This window comes from Canis lupus, chromosome 13 (genome assembly GCF_011100685.1).
Source record: "Canis lupus familiaris isolate Mischka breed German Shepherd chromosome 13, alternate assembly UU_Cfam_GSD_1.0, whole genome shotgun sequence".
In the NCBI taxonomy this organism is placed as follows: Eukaryota; Metazoa; Chordata; class Mammalia; order Carnivora; family Canidae; genus Canis; species Canis lupus.
This window is the reverse complement of record NC_049234.1, coordinates 48,050,199-48,074,048: the sequence shown is the minus strand read 5'-3', so window position 1 is coordinate 48,074,048 and position 23,850 is coordinate 48,050,199. Positions and strand designations below refer to the sequence as shown.

Below are 23,850 nucleotides of genomic sequence, written 5' to 3'. Positions count from 1 at the left end.
CAGAGTGTTAATTTTGCAATAATTCTGTCAAATTTATCTTAATTTTTTTTGATGCTGTTGTTAGTTATATTGTTTTCTTAATTTCATTTCTGGATTGTTAGTTAAAAGCATATAAAAATATAATTTAATTTTGTATATTCATCTTGCATTCTGCAAGCTTATTGAATTCATTTATTAGTTCTGATCATTTTATTGAATTATTTAAGATTTCCTTTACACAGGATCATGCCATCATTTATTTTTCTTACTTAATTCCCCAGGCTAGAACCTCCAGGACACACTGAATAGAGGTGGTGAGGGTGGACACCCTTGTCTTTTCCTAATCATAGAGGAAAAATGTCCAGTCCTAACCTTACGGGAAAGCATCTTTCATCATTAAGTATCATGTTAGCTGTGGATTTTTTGTAGATGCCCTTTGCCAGGTTGAGGAAGCTCCTTGCTATTCCTAGATGTGTGTGTGTGTGTGTGTGTGTGTTTATAGAATGAACAAGTGTTGGATTTTGCCAAATTTTGTGTTTATTAAAAGAATCATATGGATTTTGTTTTTTATTTTATCAATAATGAGGTAGGTAGGCAGGAAGAAGAAGGAATGAATTCCTTCTTTCTCTGCCTTTTGTTCTACTCACCCCCAAAGGATTGAATGATGCCCACCCACATTGGGGAGAGCCATCTCTTTACTGAGTCCATCAATTTAAATGCTAATCTCATCCTGAAACATCCTCACAGACACACACAGAAATAATGTTTATCTGGGCACCCTGTGGCACAGTCAATTTGACACATTAAAAAAACCATAACAGAAGAGTTCTCTCCTTTTCTATTTTGTGAAGGTTTATAAAGAATTGGTACTCGATATTCTTTAATGTTTGGAGAATTCAGCAGTGAAGCCATCTGGGCCTGGGATTTCCTTTGTGGGTAGTTTTTGATTATTAATTGAATCTCTTTACTTGTTATCAGTCTATTCAGATTGTCTATTTCTTCTTAGGTCAGCTTCAGGACTTTGTGTCTTTCTAGGAATTTGTCCATATCATCTGAGTTATCTAATTACTGGTATACAATTGCTCATAGTATTCCTTTATAATGCTTTTTATCTTATAAGGTTGGTAGTAATATTCCCTCTTTCATTTATGATTCTAGTTATTTGAGTCTTCTTTCTTCTCTCTTGGTAAATCCAAGCTAAAAGCTTGCCAATTTTGTTGATCTTTTCAATCAGCTTTTGGTTTCAATTGATTGTCTCTATTTTTCTCTTCTTTATTTTATTGATTTTTATTATTTCCTTCCCCAAAGGGGATATTGATTATTACTATCTCTCCAAAGGGACATTAGTAATTCACATGTATAGTGAAAACACAAGAAAATAATTTTTATCATAATATTATCTATACTCCTGTTTCTCTTCCTTTATTGTCCATTTTGTTATGACATTACAATCACCCAAGCTGCAAACTGGAGCCTTTATTCATTCTTTTTTGTTCTCATGCCTCACTCTAACTGTGGTTATTGAATCCTGTAAGGCCTACTTCAGAAATTTTTCTCAATCATTTGCTCCTCTCTGCTTCCACTCTTTTCCATTAAAATTCCCCACAGTTTTCTGGCTGACCTGATAGTGCATAACTCAGGCCCACCTCTGACATTTCCAGGTCCTCAAAGAAGAATTAAAATGGGTTTTTCAACCCATTCCCCAAACCCCTCCTTTTCTACCCCAATGCTCTATCCTACTATGAAGGGCCTCACGTACATACCTGTAAACAGCCCAGGTTCCATGTTTAAGCTCTTTCTCACATTCATAACAACTACATCTAAGGCCTAGAGAATGGATCTATGGAGGCCTGCACAACTTCCAAATCCTAAAAGCAGGCTTGGGATACTTTGAACAGAGAATTTTAGTTCCTGAACACCAGACTGTGATCTAGAAGTAGGAGTGATGAGTACAGGCTCTGGGTGGACACATCCCATTGGATGTGAACTGTAAACTCCTTGCCTTGAAGAGATTGGTGTGTCTAAAAGAGGGCTAGAGCTGTGCTCATAAAGTGTAGTGTTCCAGTGGAGGGCCTTTGTGTCTCAGTGTGAGGGTAGTATGACACAGCTCCCCTGAATAAAATTCTAAAGTCCCATCCTGTAACCCACTGAAGTTTGTCTAAACTCAACTTAGTACTCGAGGCCTAGCACAACCTGATTTCAGCCTATTTTCATATCTTTTTTCATTTGTCCATGAACTTGTCACCTCTTGTTATAGTTTTACCTAAACCACCGGGCAGAATTAATTGCTTTCTCATGCTTTGATGATCCTCCACCTTACTCTTGAACGTACTTCCATTAAAGCATGTATAACATTGCATTGTTATTACTTGCTTGCATGACTGCCTTTCCTATCAGCTAGTAAGCTCCTTAAAGTATGTTTTGGTCTTTCATCCACTTAGTAGCCAATCTTTATTCAGGGAATAGCGCCTCCATCTTTTTTTTTTTTTAAAGATTTATGTATTCATGATAGACTTAGAGAGAGTAAGAGAGAGAGAGAGATCGGCAGAGACTCAGGCAGAGGGAGAAGCAGGCTCCATGCCGGGAGCCCTACGTGGGACTCGATCCCGGGTCTCCAGGACTGCGCCCTAGGCCAAAGGCAGGCGCCAAACCACTGAGCCACCCAGGGATCCCCAGCGCTTCCATCTTTTTGAGAAACTATTCCTCTCTCTCCCCTGGCATATCCTTCTACTCTAATATGAGATACAAATGGTAGGTGATGTCCAAAGTCATCAAACTGTATACATTAAATACATGCAGTTCTTTGTATATCAATTATACCTTAGTAAAGCTGATGTTTAAAAAAAAAAAAAAAAATGAAGCTGGCCCTGCCCCTGTGGCCACAGTGACTGGCGGCATGTGACCCATGCTGGGCCAGTGAAGTTCTTTCCCAGGATTTTTAAGTCTACAACTGTGTGGAGGAGACTTCTCTTGGCCAGTGAATTCGGGAAGGTAGAACCTTGAGTTCTTGGAGTTCTGATTCTTTTTGTATCAACTTCATAGGAAGAGTTGCCAAAACAGAAAATGAGCTGAGATAATAGATGGGAAGAGAACATCTTGAAAGTGCTCAAGGCTCTGATTCCTGTTGTTTCAGCCATTTCTGAGTTTGAATATGTGAGTCAATGAATTATCTTTTTTTTTCTTTGCAACCCAAAGAGTCCCATAAGGTTTTCCTCCAGGGTGGAGGCCACGGTTTGCTCACTGATGTATCACAAAGTCTGGCATAGATCTTGGCTCAGAGTAGGCACTCGAGACATTTATTTATTGTTTTAAGGTGAAATATAAAGTAGCTGAACTGATCAATCTAAAGTGAAAAGAAAGCATCCAGTGTTACTTATTGGGAGAATAAGAACTTGATGGTTTGTATGACTAAGTGTGGGGAAAACAGTGAAAAAGTAAAACAATTGCAGAAAAAGAATAAATCTGCTGCCAACTTGGCAAACTGAACTATAGGAAGCCAGAAATATTTATTTCCCTTTGCTCTTCCCCAATAGTTTTTTTTTTTTTTTTTTTTTAAGATTCTATTCATTTATACATGAGAAACGAGAGAAAGGCAGAGACACAGGCAGAGGGAGTAGCAGGCAACATGCAGGGAGCCTGATGTGGGACTTGATCCCAGGACCCTGAGATCACGACCTGAGCTGAAGTCCAGTGCTCAACCCCTGCGCTACCCAGGTGCCCCTTCCCCAATAGTTTTTAAACTGAAACTTCTTTTTATAAAATATAACACTTCCTTTTATAAAATAATGTCATTGTGCTTTTGCTTATGAGATGGAAACTAGGGAGTGTAACTTTCCTCTCCTGAGCCTTGTTGTATCTCACCATCCCAGTCAGGCTTTAGAAAGTGAGGGAAAGGGGGAATGTAAGAATGGGAACCTGGGAGGGCCTTTACCACAAGTGGAATTACTCATCCCCAGATAAGAATAGGATCTTCATTGTACCTCCCCTCAGGCATTCAGTAAGAGGAAGGCTGGCTATAATAGTAGCAGAAAAATGCAACCGTATCTTCACCAAACAGGTCTGGCTGGTTTAGGACCATGTGTTTTGCCAACTCAAATGGTTGTACCAACAATAAGGTCATGAACAGTCCAAACCAAGTGCCATTTATTCCTGGAGCTGGATGGAAGCTCAGAGTTCATCTGTTTTCAACCACCATCTGCTGTCTGGTCACCTCCATACTGCCTTTGAATTAATTGCTGGTTCCTTCTTGATCCCACTCATGAAAAGAGACCCAGGTCTCCAGACAACCCATTCTGTATATGGACTGTTAGAAAATTATCTGGTAATTTCAGTGGGCTGAAAGCAATTTTATGACTCTTCCTGTCATGGATTCAGATGCTCTTCCTTAAGTTTTTGGAAAAGAAATCTAGTCCTTTTATAATCCTTTAGATACTTGAGGCAGTTACCACATATATGTCTATACAAAATATTCTAAAATCCTTCAGCAGTCCCTCATGGGACATTATGGCTTTAATCCTCATTAGGGCAGACACTGAGTCATGTAGCAATTAGATGCAAAGGGCACGAAGTCAGATAAAGCCAAGTCATAATCCTTGCTCCGTGATACACCTCAAGTCTGCTGTGTGACTTGTGTACATTACTTAACCTTTATTGACTTCAGGTCTATCATTTGTAAAAGAAAGATATGATCTCTCTGAACTTCAGTTATTTCATCTATAAAATGAAGCCAATAATAGCTACAAGCTATGCAATGAATTGTCTTGAAGATTATGTGAGGTAATCCATATAAAATGACTAACACAATGCCTGGAACACACAAAGTACCTTATTGTTGTTGTTGCTATTTTTTTTTTTACATCACTGTATTTTAATACTATAGATATTAGTCAACTCAGGCTGCAAACAACAAACATAACACAAACTGAGAGGCTTAAACAACAGAAATCTTTTTCTCACAGTTCTAGAGACCAGAAGTCCAGGATCAAGATGCCAGCAAGGTAGGTTTAATTTGGGGGCTGCTTCCCTTAGCTTGTAGGTAGACACCATTTATCTTGCTGTATGTTCAATGATCACTTATTTGTGCACATATGGAAAATAGAGAGAGAAAGAGAAGAAAAGAGAGTGAGTTATCAAGTTTCTCTTCTTAGAAGAACACTAATCCGATCAGATTAGGACCATATGCTTATGACCTCACTTAACCTTAATTATCTCCTAAAGGCCCCATTTCCACATACAGTCACATTGTGGGATTAGAATTTCAATAAATAGATTTGAAGAGGACACAATTCAGTCCCTAGAATATACTATTGTGTAATACTTCCAAAATTTAAAAGAAAAGTGTACATCCCAGCAAAGGGGTCAGGCATCTATAAAGGCTCTCAGGCAAAACACTGACTATAATTCAATATGGCTGAGGTAGAGAATAGAGGGGAAAGAAAAAATTTGTATAGCAGGTGTATGACTATAATGGGACCAGTAGTTCACATTAAGGAGTTTGCATTTTTCTCCTAAGAGCAACAGGAGACATGGAAGGGTCGTAAGTGGAAACATGACCTAATATGACTTGAGCTTTGTTAGGGTCATTCTGTCTGCTGTGCAGAAAATAGATAGAAGGGGATTTAATCCTGTTTGAAATCTAAATGCACATATGAAAGATTTGCCCTCAGCATGGTAGGCAGAGAAAAGAAGTATTAAGAATCTGGGCACAAATCCTAAGGATGGAATTTGAACTCAAACCTTAATGGCTATTATTCAGCCTTTCTAATAACTAGTAGCACCCCACCCCCTGCCTTTCACCCCCCTACCACAGCTTTTCTCCAATCTCCAATTTTCTCTGATAGTTGTGGAAGAGTGAATTTTGGGTGCTGTTACTAATTAGCATAGTGTAAGATAAGCAGCAATTTGGTTGGAACATTTTAATAATAGTTATTTTCTCTTTTGCCTGTATTTAAAAGTTCTAATCTAATGAATAAATTATCTTCAGAGATCTAAGTTATTTCTAGTTGTGTTGTTCCATCTGATATGTTAATTTCGTCAACAGATTTATTTTAATAATGGAAGAAGAAACGAAAAAACAAAAAGAGAAAAGCCTTCCACCTTGAAGTCTAAACCAACTTGTATGTTAATACCCCAAGGAAGTATGGCAAAGTAAAGAGGTCTTTGCAGAGAAGGGTTTGGATGATGAACTTCACAGACCATTTTTCATATCCAAAGATGGGGCATTCCTGACTCAGTTACCTGAACTTCTTTTGAACAATTGTTTAAAACTACCTGGATGAGGTTATGTTATCTTTGAATGAACAACCAGGGGGTATAACAGAAGTAGAGGTGGACCAGAAACTCCAAGACTGAGTCCGAGTTTTGGCTTTGCACTAACTTTCCATATGATGCAGAACAAGCCAATGGTTTTTCTGGATCTCAATTATTCTTAGAAACAAGAGAGGAGGAATAAATCATTTCTAAAGACTTTACAAGCATGTGCCTATTATGTCAGGTTCTTCTCAAGGAATGTGGGAGTGAACAAAACAGATAAGATCCTGATCCCATTTGAGCATTCATGTTTATGACAGCATAATTTGTAAAGCAGACATATTAATTAATAAACAATAGGAGATCCCATTCAGATGGGATAATAAGTATTTAAGAAAATGAAATAGGGTAATGATATATAGACAGATGTATGTTGTTGGGATCAACTATTTATACGGGATGGGTATGAAGATAACTTCTCTGATGAGGTTGCTTCTTTTCAGAGTCCTGAATGATGAGAGTTATTCCCCCCAAGGTCTCAGGTAAGAGCATTTTAAGCAATAAGAGTAGCTAGAGCAAGGTCCCAAATAGTGGACTATTCTAGGATAAGTGTGATCAGTGTGGCTGGAGCATAGTGAATGGCAAGGAAAGTGAAATGCAATGAAGTCTGAATAGTGGAAAGTGGCCAGGTTCTGTAAGGTATGGCTGGCTGTAGGAGGGGTTTAGGTTTTATTCTAGTAGTCATGAGCAATTTGACCCATTGAACAGTTTTAGTCAAGTGAGTACGTGATGCATTTTTGCCTTGTTTTGTTTTTAGAGATGACTCAAGGTGCTGAGTGGAGATGGGCTGTATTAATGGGTAAGAATGAAGCAAAGGCACTAGATATGCTGCAGCAATCCAGCTGAGAGATGATGGTAGTGGTGGAGGTCATGGGACAAAGAGAGTTGGGACATGTCACAGAGTTTAAGCCAAGAGTACTTGCTAAGGAGTGGATGTTTATGAATTTTTTATCTATTCGTCTATAAGATTCCATTCTTCCATACTCCCATCTGAGTTCCCCTCTCTCCCATCCTACACGTAGGAGGTGGTTGATTAGGGTGAGAAAAGTGGTTCACGGGTATGAGATCAACTTGAGTGGCTGCAGAGAAATCACAGACTGACCTTGCATCTGCTAGCATGATGCTTCATCTCACTGAAGCAAAGGATTGTCCGATGGGAGAAATATCTCTAATGGTTAAATAAGTAGAGAGTACCTCGCGGCATTGAGACAAACCTGAACCTTCTGACAAAGCAGACTCCTTTCCGCTTTCTTTCTCTCTCAAATTTGTTCCCAAGAACTTGCTACATTCAGACTGGCTGTAGTAGAGACAGCTGTTTCAAACAGAATTAAATCCAATTTCCATGGCATTTTGCACACATGCAGATCTTGGCATTCAAATGATTCACGAGTGCAATTAATAAATGGCAGCATTATTTTGGAATACTTAGTGTATTATGTTTTTAGGAAATGTAGCCTACCTAACTTTTGACTACTTTTACTCAGTCTTCATTTTTATATAGTCATGTCACTGTAGTGTTGGGCTACATATCTCTACAACATAACTATATTCCTTATCAAGCTGAATAGTAAGATATAATTCTCTCCTCACCATGACTCAAATAATGGGATGTGTCCATTTTTGAAGAACTAACATATGAGGCCCAAGATCTTTAAAATGCCATGTTCTTTTTAAACCTAAGAATGAAAATAGTAATAATAATAATAATAATAATATAAATAAATAAATAAATAAATAAATAAATAAATAAACAAACCTACTAAGAATGTTATTAGTATCATTGGATCTGGCTTCATCAACAATTTTCCTACACAGGTGGACTCTACCCAGGATGTCTGGGAAACCTAGAGATTGAATCCAGTCATTCAGCAGATATTTGAGCCTCTTCCTCCATACAACGTACTGTGCTGGACACTGGGGGAACCACAAGACATAAAAACATAATGATATCTCTGTCCTCCATTCAACTAACTGTCCGCTTGGGAAGGTTGTGCAGAAAAGATTAAATAATAGTGCAAGAACTAAAAAATATGCAAAATAGAAGACATCCCACAACCATAGGATAAGATCTGGTGACAAATAATGGTTTATAACTGTGCTTCTCAAGCTTTTACTGCATACAAATCTCTTAGGCATCTTGTTGAAGTGCGCATTCTTTTTTCTTTTTTCTTTTTTTTTTTTTAAAGATTCCATTTATTTATTCATGAGACACACACACACACACACACACACACACACACACAGAGAAAGAGAGAGAGAGAGGCAGAGACACAAGCAGAGAGAGAAGCAGGCTCCATACAGGGAGCCCGATGTGGGACTCGATCGCAGGTCTCCAGGATTAGGCCCTGGGCCGAAGGCGGATGCTCAACCGCTGAGCCACCCAGGAGTCCCAACTTTTTTTTTTTTTAAAACGCATATTCTGATTCAGTAATCTGGGCGGGGGGGTGGTGGTGGGAATGAGTTCTTTGCTGATGCCAACACTGATGGCTTATGACCAAATTTTGGGCAGCCAGAGATTAGGTCTGAGATCCCAAAACTGTATGATGAGGCACCCCAGGGTACCACAGTAAATTTACAGGGGCACTATGGGATTTTTTTTTTATAAAAAAACAAAACAAAACAGTAATGCTCATCATCTGCCATGTGAGCTACTATTAGTTCATAGTTTTGACATTAGGTCATGCTACATTGCTTTAATCTTGGATCTTTGCAAAGCTGGATTCTTGGCAGTTATTGTGATAAATATGCAAGTACTGTACAAAAAACTATGTGGAATAGGCAAGGAGGGTGGTGGTGTCTAATCTGATTTCTAAATTTGAGAAGTTGTGCAGTGCCCTATAGGCACATACATCCATTAGTAAGTAATTATAATTATATTAGAATAAAATTGTAAATAGCTGTTTTCTTTTAATTCACAGGCACTATTTCATCCAAACAGCTGCTAAGTTGCCAGAATGTGATTTATTGAGTTGTTTGGACATAACTACTAAATGATGAAGACTATTAGGGATGTCTTTTGGTCAATGGACACCATGAAGAAAAAAGGGAGACACTTAAGAGCCTGTGAACAGAGGAAGTTGGAGATTTCTGGGTTAGATAGTAGGTACTATGAATTCAGAGAGGTTTGGAGTGGCCAGGAAAGAACACATGGGGGTTGTATGACCTGAGTCAGATCTGTGAGAAGAACAATATGAATAACAATACTCCAATACTCCTCAGATTTTAAGAAATGCATGAACACATGCTTAGATTTACAAATTGATTCTATACCTACACTTCCCTCATTCTTTGGTGTCTCTTTGAATGCATAGAGATTTCTGCTCAAGACTCCCTTTGTGTAGAGCAGTACCACTAGCCGACAACCCCAAATCAGATTTATTTTCAATATCTCATGACATGTGATCTAATCTAGAGAGTTGTTTAGGGTACTGGGCTATGTGTTTAGTACCAGTGTAGTCCTTCCTTAGTGAATAATGCCAGTACTACGGCATTCTTCTCAATGTCTGCAAACCACAATATACTTCTGTGATTCAAATTTTTCAAAGAACCAGAATTTTCGTTTTCATTGTCTTGGCATCATAGGTTGTTGTTAAGTAGACTTATTTTTATTGTCCTCTTTAATTGGTTTTATGTTAAGAACAAGCTGGGATTTTTTTTCCCTCCACAGAATAAATCCATTTCTAAAAAGTACTTGAACATGAACATGTTACTAAAATTTGTGGTTGATTTCATTTTACTCCCAGACCCAAATGTTGAGTTCAGAGCAATAGGCAGTGTGGAGCTGATACAAAACAGGGGTGAGGTAGAGCAGTAAGTGTTATTTAGTATGGACTGAACGGAGGGACAACCAGAGAAGCTGGTGGCAAAGCTCTACTGTGAGGTGACAGTGGCAGCAGAAAGGAAAGAGATGGCTTTGAAGGACTTTAGTATCTGGTTGTATATGAAGTAAGGAAGAAGGAAGAAGCAGAGATCATGGCAAGTGTCCCGGAGGTCTGGGCGACTGGGAGACTGATCGAGAAATATTGGAAAGTCGAAATTGAAGAATATATTTTGGAGGGAAGAGGTGAGTTTGGCTTCTGATGGTAGGCTTCAGGTGATGGTGGAAATATGCCATTGCAGTAAGGCTGGAGATAGGAACACAGGGAGCAGAGATCGAGTCAGGTAAGAGGTGGGAACAGAAACATCCTCTGAGGAAGGATGGACAAGGCCAGTCAAGATTGAATCCTAAGAAGCATCTAAGCTGATAGGACAGCAGGATAAAATAGAGCCAATAAATTAAACAAAGAAGGAAGAGTCCGAATGCTTGGAAGAGAGATGTATAAGGCTATGGAAAGAAGAATGAAGAGTTTCATCCACCAAGTGCCTCACAGATATGAAATGCGATCTTAGGTCTTTCCCAAATGTTGTAACACATGGAATGTCCACCATAAATTCTGAGATGGACATTACCATCTTCACTTTACAGGTGAGGGAATTGATGGGCAGAGACACAATGCAATTTGGCCAAGGTCATTCAGTTCATAAGTGGAAGGATTTGAATCCAAGTTCTTGGTATGAATCCAAAGTGCTTGCTCCTCCCCTAAACCTTTCAAAAATGGAAATGAAGATGTGACTTGTTGGAGCAAAGGATTGTAATCTTTTGGTCCTTATGGGGCTCCCTGGATAAGCTTCAGGAAGTTTATTAATCTTTAAAGCTATGTGGAAATTTTTGTTGTAAAAAATTATCAAAAATTTTGTTTTGTTTTGATGAAGTAGTCTATAACTTCCACCAGATTGCCAAAGAGATTTTGAATTATCTTCCAAATTTAAGAACAGCTGTTCTAGACAGCTGTTTTATAAAGTAGTGAATTGTAGCGAGTTGTGGACTAAACAGGTAGTGAGGAAGACAAAAATAGTATGTGACATATTCAAGAAATGTGGCTTTGAAAGGAAAAAAATTCCATAGTAGTTTAAAGAGGCAAAAGAGGCAAGTAAAACGTTTTTTAAAAAATTATTGGGGGCTACAAGCTTGTTTGGCAACAGAGGAAAAGGATCCAGTGAAGAGATAGTAATGAGTTGAGGTGGGAGGGGGCAGGTGCTAACAAGGAGGAAGTTCACCAGAGACACGGGGGAGGCTGGCATTTTGTCCTAGGGATGTTGGTGGGCTTCACGCCTCCACTAATCATTGCTGTCATTCCATTAGCTGGTTCGATGATATTCTAGGAACATTTTCTTTCTGAAACACAATCTGGAAAAAAGAGGTGTGGGAGAAAGAAAGGAAAAATGGGAGAAAGAGAGAGAAGGAGGAAGGGAAAGATATAGGAAGGAAGGAAGGAAGGAAGGAAGGAAGGAAGGAAGGAAGGAAGGAACAGAGGGAGGGAAGAAGGAAGGAAGAAGAAAAGAAAGGAAACCTAGAATGTTTCTGTAACAGAAGTGAGGAGAAGGAAGGAAGGGAAAATTGGGGTTGGAAATGAAATATTCCTAAGCCTGTCTTTATTCCTAGGAGTCAAGGCCAATTCTGTGACAATGTCAACCTCACGCATCAAGAGGAGATGGAGGCTCCCAAAGACAAAAGCCATACTAAGCCTTCAGTGATGTTCTAAATGAAAAGCCCACTCTGTCTTCCAAGGACAGTAATTTTTGAACCTAGAAGGAGGGGGAAGGGATCCAGCTAGGCTGTTTTTATTACAAAATTCTTCATCTCTTTTTATCTCCTGGGTTTCAGATGCATTTAATTATCCTCCCTAAATGCCATATTCTGCTCTTAATGAAAATCCTTTTTTAAAAACTTCTTGATGCAAATGCAAATTAAATTTGATGTTTTGTTTCCATGAAGGAAAATATAGAGTACCATGGACTGGGAGCATTGTGTTTTGGAGCTTGTTTTTAAACAAAAATAGGATTTTATTATCATTATCAGTAGCTGCTCATGGGATCTAAAAAATTAAATTTGGCTCATATTTGTAACATCTGGGAATTATTAAAGAATTCACTAAGGAATCCATAGCCACAGAAGATTCTGATTTAAAAAATTATGCACACACACAATTTTCATTAGCTCTATCATATGCTAGGCGTTGTGGTGTCTTTAAGGCAAAGGCACTCAGAATCACATAAGCAAACAAAGAAGAGCAAATTCATAATTACAATAACATTTTTTGAGCACTTACTATACGCCAAGCACTGTTTTAAATGCTTTGTAAGTATCAACCATTTAATCCGTATGATAAACCTATTATTACAAGTGCTATTCCTGCCCTCATTGTACAAATGAAGAATCTGGGAGATAGAAGAGTGAAAAACTTGGCCAAGGTTACACAACTAGTGAGTGATGGCTCCAGGCAGCCCACACTGTCAGCCATACACGCAGTTAGTTTTGGAAACAGATGCCCAGGACAGAAGGGGCTGAGGGAAGGGACTAGTGGGGGATGGAAGATGCTTCTTGGTGTAGGTGACCTTTGAGTTGGGTTCTTCTGAATGATGGAGGTGGTGGGTTGTAGGCAGAGAAGTCTGAAAAAGCAGGGTGAGTTCTGGAACGTGGGCAGTTTGGTGTCACAGAGTATGTTGCAAGAGAGGTAAGGACTGGGTGGGAAGTGAAGTTGGAGAGATGCTCAGAAGGCAGATCATGAAAGAACTTCAATGCAGCCCCCAAGCAGCTTAGACTCTGTCCGGAGGCTTGTGAAACATATAAATAAAAGAGAGACACAGCCCTATCTGTAGGCAAACACTGAAGCTGGGTATATGAATGTCTTATTCTCTGAACTGCCCTGATTCTTAGTATTCTGTTTCTTTTCTTTTTTCTTTTTTTTTAAAATCATACTAAAAGAAGAAAAAGAAAAACACCCAAGGAATCACAAAGGTTTATTAAAAATAATACAAGTTTGGGAAATTTTTACTTACCTTGGACTCAGGTCCTTGATTAGTAAATAACACACCTCCTTTGTATCCCTTAAATTGATGAGATTCATAAGATTGATTAATTAATGATCAATAAGAGTAATCAAGATAAATCAGAACAAATAAAAAGAAAGCTAGTAAACATTTTTTATAACAAACCTATTGTACTCCATGTTTCAGGAAAGAGCATGTTCCTTGAGTGTTTACATAATAATTTACCCTTTCATTTTAGAGTCTGTCCTCAAACAATTCAAAGCTTTATTCTGGGGACAAATTTCAGTCCTGTACATATTGTGTGATCAATGTATTTCCTGTCCATGTGCCTCCAGGTTTTCTACCTTTCTAGGGACTTGGTTTCTTTGAATATATACATTAAATAGTAGGTAGCCCCATGTCACCAAACCACACCTTCTCCAAGATTACCAGAGTTTCTCAGAGGTCTTGCACCATCAGCGTTCACCTCCTGTTTTGAATTCCAGCCCCCACTGGATTCCTTTCATTTTCATAATCATACCTGCTGAGTTAGAATTTTTCCCCTCCTTGACAAAAGAGCTAGTTTCTTCATAAGAAGAATTTTGCCTTCCTTCTGGGCCAAGGTAAACTGCAAACAGCTTTTAAAGTAACAATGTTTTCTTCCCTATTACAATAATAGCTTACAATATTACATGTATTATAATTCTATAGTGCAGTTACAGCTTTCAAAACATTTCACAATAGAGCAGGTATGATTGTTCTCATTTTTGAGGAGAACGGAGGAGGGAACTAACATTTCAAGGCTGTCTTTTGGGAGCTAGGGATTTTGTGCTTCCTGTTTTATGCATTTTAGCTCATTAGCATATATAATCTAATTAAGCACATTTGCCCAATTATTCTTTGCAACAATTTTTACGAGGTAGGCATTTGTATTAGTATCTACTGCCATATACAAATTACACTAAGATTTAGCAGCTTAAAACAACAATATTCAGGATCTTACAATTCCTGTGGGTCCGTACCCTGGGTATGGCTTAGCTGGGTACCTTTGGGTCAAGGTCTCTCAGGAGGCTCCGGTTCTGAGGCTGGTCTGGCCTGTGGTCTCATCTGAAGGAAGGAGTGGATCCGATTCCAAGCTCATTCACATGACCCTTGGAAGGCTTCAGTACCTAGCCTAGCTGAGATAAGCCTCAATGTATTGCCACGATGGCCTCCCCACAAAGCATTTTGCAACAGCTAATTCCCCTTATAGTGATTAAGCAAGAAAGTAGAAAATGCTCTCAATTTGGAAGCCATAGTTTCTTTGTCACCTAAGCTAAGAAGTGACATCTCATCTTTCACCTCAGTCTGTAGAAGCAAACATGGTTCCAGCCCATACTCAAGGGGAATGGATCACACAAGGGCATGAATACCAGGAAATGGATGATCAGGGACCCTTAGAGGTTGCTTCCCGCAGCATTATGATCTCCGCTTTGCTATGGGAGAAAAAACTGTTAAAGAGATTAAGCAACTGGATCAAGGTTTTCCAACCACCACGTGGAAAAAACCAGCAGTAAACTCTGATTTTAAGGTTCTAAATAGCAAATACACCTCTATTGGCTCCAAAAATCTCTTTAAGAAAAAAAAAAAAAAGGACAAAGAGCTAAATCATGAGGAAATAAACTTACATCAGCAATTTGTTGAATAGAAAACAGAACAAAACAGAGAGCCCTTCCAATGACTTCCTGGGGCCAGTACACATTTAGCCACATTCTTTATGCCCTCGATTCCCAAATGCTGATCTATATCTAGGAAACAGTTTTGGCCAGGCTGCAGTAAAGTGAGAAAAATAAGAATCATGCAGAAGCTTTTCATAAAGGTAAATATTCAAATAAAAGTGCTTTTCTTTCTTTCATTTTCTTTTTTTACTGTGGTAAGAACACTTAACATGAGAGCTACCTTCTTAAAAATTTTAAGTGTGCCATACAATATTGTTAACTATAGGTACAATGTTGTATAGCAAAGATCTAGAACTTAATCATCTTGCATAACTGATATTTTAGACTCATTGAACAGTGACTTCCCATTCTCTGTCTCCCCAGACTCTGACAACTACCATTCTACTTTCTGTTTATATGGGTATGGCTATTCTAAATATCTCATACACGTGGAGTCATGTAGTACGTGATCCTCTGTGACTGGCTTATTTTCACTTACCGTAATGTCCTCAAATTTTGTCCATATTATCGTGTGTGGCAAGATGTAGGAAATCCTAAAGCAAAAAAGACTTTCCAAAAAAAAAAAAAAAGTAAGAGGGCTTTCTTTACTCTTATTTTGGGTTGTGAAAATGATCATTCTTTTATAATGTACTGGCAGCAATAGAATGGCAGTTTTCCCATAAAGCTATTGTTCTCATTTGACAAAATGAATAATATACAATACTCGGAGAGATTCTTAGATTTTATCTGAAATTTTACTGGTTTTTGAAATTCAAGAATTTCAAGGCATCTGCTTCACACTGTAGCTAAATGACCCTGTAAGTGGCCTGGATATTCAGACTGATGATCATGAGTTTGAGATAAGTTCTTCAAATGTTAAAGAATGTGTCAAGTGTGTTTAGAGCATTTAATAAGGCAAGAAAGTGGGATTTTGTTTATACAGAGTAAATAACATTGTTTTTCCCAAACTTTTTAAAAATAAACTTTTATTACTGTAGATTTCAGAATGTGAAGATGGTACCGAGGGTCCTCTATACCCCTTACCCAGCTCCTTTGTTGTTAGCATTCTACACTACTATGACTCCTTTGTCACAACTGAGGAACCAACGTTGGTACAATACTGTTAACTAAGCTCTACTGTTTGTTCAGATTTCACTGGTTTTTCCCTGATGTCACCATTTGTGAAATATATAAGGAACCTGAGTTCTAGAAGTTCTAGATCTTTAGGATGTATCTCCATAAATTCCAGACTTCTGCGACAGCGATCTTTCTAAAGCACAAATCTTCTTGTGTCTCCACTTTCAGACCCCTAAAATCTTTCAGTGGCTCCCAAAGATCACAAAATTAGTCATTATTCAATAAGTATGTACCATGATCCAGGGACTGTGGTATTCACTGGTGAATCAAAAAGATACGATGTGTGTGTTGGATCTCAAGGGGCTTTCAAATCTTTCCATCTTCCTTTTGACTTCTGGATGTATTATCTTCCTCTGAGAGTGGTTCATTCCATTTCTCATGTAAATCAAGTTAGCTGCCTCCTTTAGATTCTGTCAGCTGTGCCCATTACTTTGACCAGCACAAAATAGCTCCCAACACAAATATACATATCTTTGGGAGTAGGACAAAAAGGGGGAGAAAGGAAGCGAGAAGCTCTTAATATTGATGCTTAAACATTTTTTGATGATTGAATATTTTGAGCTAACAAATAGAGCTATAGGATATAGGTGGCAGAAAATTGAACAGAGCATCAGAGGGAACACACAAGAGAGTGGCCAATTCTACTTGGGAAGATTGGACCAGAGGTATTTTCTGTGAGGTACCGTTAAGCTAAGTCTTTTCGTTCTGTAAACAAAATTTAACATTTAACCATTTTAAGTGTACATTTCAATGTCATTAAATAATTCAGTTTGTTGCACAACTATCACTACTATCCATCTCCAGAACTTTTTCATCATCACAAACCAAAACTTCGTACCTATTTGACAGTAATTGACAGTAATTGCTCATTCCCCTCTTCATACATATATAAATAATTAGCTTTGAATTATATAATTATATACATAATTAGCTTTGAATTTGTGTATATAATATACCAGCTTTGAGTTTACGTATATATAAATAAATGTAGATTATAATAAAAAATATATATATATATCCAAAGCTAATTATTTAATTAAAATCTCAGAATGTTGGTGCTCAAAGCCTTCTGTCTTAACATGGAAGTATACTATAATCCCAGGTCCTTTTTGTACAATTACAGAAGACACAAAAATTCACTTTTGGAAACACAATTATAATAATTTTACTTGCTAAATAAAATAGTTTGAAAAGATAGACAGAAATATAATTCATTAATATATTATTTGATTCCCATTGTCATAATAGTTGATATTCTTGGGCATAATATATAAAAATTAAAGATATGTATACTGAGAACTAAAAGTATACAGATATGGTACTTATAAAATGTTTTATTCTTCTATTTTTCAAAAAATGCTGCCTTTATAATCAGTATTGAATATGTATCCCCTGGCACATTAGGTAAAATAAGAATTACTGAGGCTCAAGTTTGAATATAGATTGGTCATGAACCTATTCAGAATCTATAAAACCCTTCAATCTATATAGATCTCTTAAGTTAGTACATTGAAAATAGGAAAAGAAGTAACTGATTTGGCCATCAAGTTAGTGATATGAATGGAAAAAAACAGTTTCAGAACCCAGGAGACACAGCTATTTAAAAAAATTATGTTTGGGTCATAGTTTTGATATGAGTAAGCTGAGTCTTTCAGATAGCTAGGTGTCTGCTAAGTAGAGGTGATTGTGAGTTGAATTGTACTCCCCCAAAGATATGTTCAAGTCCTAACTTCCAGTATCTATGAACATGGTCTTACAGAGTCTTTGCAGATGAAATCAAGTTAAGATGAAGTCATTCTGGACTTAGGGTGGGCTTGAAAGCAATGATTGGTGTCCTTATAAGAAGAAGGAAACATGGACACAGATGTACAAGGAGAATGGATGTGACAACAGAGGCAGAGATGGGAATGATGTGTCTACAAGTCCAAGAAAACCAAGGATTTCTGGCAACCAGCAGAAACTAGGAAAGCTGCATAGAACAGACTCTCCCCCCAGTCCCCAGAAGGAGCCAACTCTGCTGGAAACTTGATTTTGGACTTTTAGGTTCCAGAACTGGTGAGGTGATTTCTGCGGTTTTCAAGCATGCAAGTTTTTGGTGGTCTGTTACTGCAACCCTACGAATCTAATACAGATGAAACATGGAAGAATGTGGAAGAAGAGTAAACAGGAGACTCAGAGTAGTAGAGGCCTGGGGTATGAGACATCCTGGGAAGCTTTTTATGGAAGATCCTCAGGAATATTCCATAGGTGGGGTTTTAGACTCCTGACTCTGCCATTAATGTCCTATTACTGCTATCTAGTGTTCTTTGGCAAGGTTCAGCTAGACCTTCTACAGCATGAGCTGCATATCTACAATGAGAAGGAACATTGAAGTTCTGAAAATACATTATCAAAATAATAGTTTTTTTTATAATACACATTCTATTTGCTCTATGCATTTCTCTAAAAATTAGGAAGAATTTGTCCTCTTATATTCCAAATATGGTAAAAAGAAAGCTGTCATTGGATATCTGCCCTAGGAAAAGTAATAAAAAGAACCATTCTCCTTGCTGGTCTTGCTGGAACATTAACGCTGACTTGGCTGCAAGCTGATGGTAAATTCCTCTGTATTTGTCCCTTGCCAAGGAACTCATATAGTACTGGGACCTAGGATGACTGGGCGGAGTGGGAAGGCAATGAGTGACTCCAGGGAGAAGTTGAATGCTGGTGATGACAAGCTGTCTTTTAAGGAGAGTGGACCTGATTAGCTTTTGATGAAAGAGATGTATTCAGGAGGGGAGCACCTGACATCTTCTGAGCAGGTCAACTCTCTTCAAATGAATATTTTTTAAAAGATTTTATTTATTTATTTATTTATTTATTTGACAGAAAGAGAGAGAGAGAGAGAGAGAGAGAGAGGACAAGCAGAGGAAGGTGCAGAGGGAGATAGAGAAGCAGACTCCACACTGAGCAGGGAGCCTGATGTGGGTGGGGCTTGATCCCAGGACCCCAGGATCATGATCTGAGCTGAAGGCAGACACTTAACTGACTGAGCCACCCAGGCACCCTCCAAATGAATCCTGAACAAGTATTTGAAGAATATAGGTTTTGAAGTGGCATCAAGCCATTCAGCGTTACTGGGGAAAAGTTGGGGGGACAGGCAGACATTTGAATTTCTCCATCTGTCCTCACAGAACCTCACCTATATGTCAAGCTCAGGGCTAAGTAATTTATGAACAAGATTACTTTTGATCTGTAAGTCAATCCTAGAAGATAGTTACCATTATTACTTTATATGATAGATGGGGAAGCTGAGACTTTGAGGGGCTAAGAAACATACCCAAAGACATATGGCCATATGGACGACTCAGCTAAAAATAACCAAACTTCAAAGAACGACTGGCTTTTGGAAGATGACTTAATCGGGAGAGTGATGATGGACATCACAGGAAAGGAAAATGGTATCAGATCTTAGACAGCCTTCCATGTCCCAGCAAGGACTTTGGACTTTATAAGTAACAAGAACTTTAAACAGGGGAATCAAAGAGTGGCTTGCATTTAAAGGGTCTTTGAGAAATATCCATTGAGTGGACACAATCAAACTTTGGTTTACAAGGTGTAGAGAATGGATTGTGGGGATGCAGGGCTGAAGCAAGAGAAGCCAACTAGAAGGCTGGTGAGTAATGAGGTGAAAGAGAGGTGAAATTTCTTAGCATGCCACAGAATCCCTAATGAGCTTCTTCCTGCTTTCTTTTATTTAAAGAAATCTTGCAAACTTGAGCAAGGTCGTCTATGAAATAATCCCATGCCCTCCTGCGTCTCACCCAACTCATCCTAGAGCATTTAAAACCCATCTTAACAGCATCAGCAACATGAGTCCTCGTTTGTGAAAAATTTACAGTCCACCTTGGAGCCAAAGAGATCTGGAGCTCAGATTTGTGCCTTATCTGGTGTTCTTCCTTCTATTCACTCTGTATCTAGTTCTTCCCATTGGGGGAGGGGCTGAACTTATCACCTGAGTGTTGGGTCTTTGCTTTGCCAAGCAAGCAGTAAACTCAGATGTTTCACATTGTGTTTGGTGGTTTTTATTTCCTTCCAAACTTCTCGAGCTTGGACTACTGCATATTGGACAACTACCTGCGTATTGGTCAGCCCTCTAAACCAGCCCTCTCAATGCCTTGCATGTCTCAGAATGTGGTATACTTACCCCACATGTATTCTTTTTCAGATGTTGTTTCTTTTACCTGGAAGGCTATCTCTTTCCTTGTTTAACTCATGGATTATCTGTTAATCCTCAGAGATTTAGCTCATGTTCTCACCTCTTTCCAGGGCCTTTTCTTTGGTCCTGTTCCCTCATTTTCCAAGACCAAGGTATCTTCTAAGATGTATTGTCGTGTTGGTGTTCACGTCAACATTTCTTTAATTACACTGGTGTGCATAGAACCTTTGCACAATATCATATTATTTCATCAGGGTCTTCACATGCCTGTTCATGCATTCAACAAATATTAATTAAAAATCTACTATGTGCCAGGCAATGGGTGCTGCAGGAACTTACACGTATGATATGGGAGCTCTCACCTCTATAAATCTATATGGCTTCATTACATGTTTGTTTTACTATTCTACAATGTTTTCATAAATATTAACAACTTCCTTACGTAGCCTTCTCTGGACCAAAGTAATGTCAGGAGCCTAGAAATGAAATCTTTGCTCATTGAAAAATGGGCTAAAATGGCTCCCTCATTCTACTTTTGTGGATTCTAGCTAAATACAAATTTCCCTTACAGCATCTTTATTTGTAAAATCAGCTTGTTTCTGATTATGAAAACAATATGGTGAGTGTGAATGAATGAAAAAAATAAAAAAAATGTAAAGAAACTAAAGTCATCTATAACCAAAACTGTCATAAATTGGGTAGCTTATAAGCAACAAACATTTATTTCTCATGGTTCTGGAGGCAGAGAAATGTAAGATCATGACGCTGGCAAATTCAGTGTTTGGTGAGAGCCCATTTCCTCATAGACAGCACCTTCTGTCTATGTCCTCACATGGTGGAAGTGGCAAGCAAGTCCTCTGGGGCCTCTTTTATAAGGGCAGTAATCCATTTCATGGTGGCTCTGTTCTCATGACCTCATTACCTCCACCAGTCCTACCTCTGAATACCATCACCTCAACATAGGAATTTGGGGAGGGAGGGACACATACATTTACATAATAGCAATGCAGATAGGCTATACCTTCATTGGCATGGTGTCTGCATGGATGTATACATTTTTCAAAATTCATTGAACTATACATTTTAAACTCATGTAGGGGTGCATGGGTGGCTCAGTTAGTTAAGCTTCTGCCTTTGGCTTAGGTCATGATCCCAGTGTCCTGGAATCGAGCCTCCCATAGGGCTCCCTGCTCAGTGGAGAGCCTTCTTCTCCCTCCTCCCCCTGCTTGTGCTCTCTCACTATCTCACTCTCTTGCTCTCCCTCAAGTAAATAAAATCTTTTTAAAAAATCTATGTGCTTTATTACATGCAAATTATTCCCTTTTTTAAGTTTTAAGTATTAGAATAAAAAAGAGATTGTAAGTAAGGAGAATTAAAAGACATAGAGAATAAATTTTAAAAAGCAGACAAAAGTATAATGTTTAGGGGTATACACTTAAGTGATACTACTATAGATAAATGCATGGAAATAATTTTTATAAAAGTCAGTTACGGTAGGAAGAGCAAAAACTTTCCAGGTATGGGGTCAATGGAAGGGTTTCTGAAATGGCTGTCAAAGTTCTATTTCTTGATGTGGGTAGTGTATGAAGATCTTTACCATGAAGCAGTACATGTGCTTTCTGCAGTTTTTTTGTGTGTCTGTGTTTTTTGGAAAATAAGAAGTAAAAACAAGTTTTTAAAAATTAAAAACGGAAACCCAGTGAATATCCATAGATAGTATATGTTCAAGGAAGGCCTGTTTGAGAATGTGACTTTAAGATGAAGCTTGAAGGATAAAAAGAATCCAGCTACATGAAGAATATGGAGAAGACCCATGACAGGGGGAAGATGGAATATACAGCTTGGACTTCATTCCAAGGGGGAAGCTTGGTTGGCCCTGCTCTATGCATGTATACACTAGTTGAGGACTCATGGGCAAAACTCGCAGAACATCTGGATTACCTCTGTGCACAGCTCTCTCTTTTCTGTTTCCTTCCTATTATGGGCTAAATGATTATGTCCCCCTAAAATTCATATGTTGAAGTCTTTCCCCCCCCAGAATGATGGAATTTGGAGGTGGGGTCTTTAGGAGGTAATTAGGCTTTGATGAAGTCATGAGGGTGGGCCTCCAGGATGAGATTAGTGTCCTTACAGAGAGAAGGAAACCAGAGCTTTCTCTATTCACCATATGAAGACACAGTGAAGCAGGTAGCTAGCTGTCTACAAACCAGGAAGGAAGAAAGAGGAGGGGGAAGTGAATTGACTGGCTCCTAGATCTTGTGCTTCTCAGCTCTGAGAACTATGAGAAATAAATTCCTGTTGTTTAAACCACTCTGGCTATGGCAATTTGTTATGACAACCTGAGCGGCTGAAGATAACTGTCCTGCAGATTCCAGCATCTTCATTCACCCCAAATTCTGATCTTTCTGCCTCTTCAACTCAGGGGAAACACCGTACTCTACTCTCACTCTTTAGGTGGGCCTCTGATCCCCTATGTGGCTCTTCTTAGTCCTTACTCCAGTCTTTGAGTCTCTGGCTGTAGTATTGCTCCCACTTGAATCACCCAGAATCCTAAACTATCCCTGATGTGGTGAGATAATCTAGGAAGATGTTTTCTCAAGGGAACAAATCAGATAGTAAGAACAGTTGAGCTCAAATAAAGAGAAAAACAGTGCATTGTGGCATCATTAATACCTGAGAGTCACATTCATGTAATACCTTACTCCAAATCCAGGTGTATATTAGAATCACCTAAGGAGCATCAAAAATATATATAGATTTCAAACAAAGGGTTGCGGGAAAGGAGGTGGGTGGGGGGATAGGGTAACTGGGTGAAGGACACTGAGGAGGGCACTTGATAGGATGGCCACTGGGTGTTATACTATATGTTGGCAAATTGAATTTAAATTAAAAAAAAAAGAAAGAAAAAATATATAGATTTCCACTGACTTTTGCTCTGGCATGTACATTTAAAGGTACTTTGAGGGGGCTCCTCACACAACCAGCCTAACCGCTAGTCCCAAACATATGCATTTAGGAACTCCTCTGGGTTATTCTCCACCTGCCACCATCCTTCAGATCCATTTTCTGCCTTTTACTGCTTGATCTTCAACTTGGGAGACTGACTCACAAAGACTGCATGCTGTCATGGGTGTAGAGTTTTCTTGGCTTCCTGATTAGGGATTGGAGGGTATGGTATCTTTTTTCCCCAGGATCCCTCCTGTATTGTATTACAACCAATAGTTCGCTGGTGGTGGCTTGTTAAGTTTTCAGTAATTTTATGAAGGTAGTTGCAAAACATAGCCAGTGTTTAAAAATAAAGTATATAAAATTACAAGTAAATACATTGAATAAAATAAATGCACAAACCAATCACTCCCTAAATAGTTTTCTGTATTTAATTTTGCTATCATGTATGATGCCAGTCCTAGAGAAAGGTAGGCCACTCTTCATCTCTTCCCAACTCCATGTGCACAACTTCACAGTGGTGGCATGAAATCAGCCATATGGGAAGATTTACTCCTTGAAAATCAGCAAATATTACATATTTAGGCTTTTTTTTTTTTTTCTCCCGGAAGAACAGATTGTTCAACACTCACCAGGAAGCAACCACTGAGCACAACCATTCAGGGTGGCTCTTCTTCCACCACTCCAATCATCGCCATGCTTTGGTAGACTGTGTCCTCCTCTTGGGTCTTCAGG

The 23,850-nt window shown here is 38.6% G+C and overlaps 1 long non-coding RNA gene across 1 annotated transcript; it reads left to right on the top strand.

The window, feature by feature from the left end:
* The first annotated feature begins 3,010 nt into the window (after positions 1 to 3,010).
* LOC111098471 lies at positions 3,011 to 7,088 on the top strand. Its single transcript, XR_005368379.1, has 5 exons — positions 3,011 to 3,132; positions 4,938 to 4,976; positions 6,020 to 6,095; positions 6,732 to 6,770; positions 7,046 to 7,088. It is a non-coding gene; the product is annotated as an uncharacterized LOC111098471 (long non-coding RNA).
* Positions 7,089 to 23,850: the final 16,762 nt, after the last annotated feature.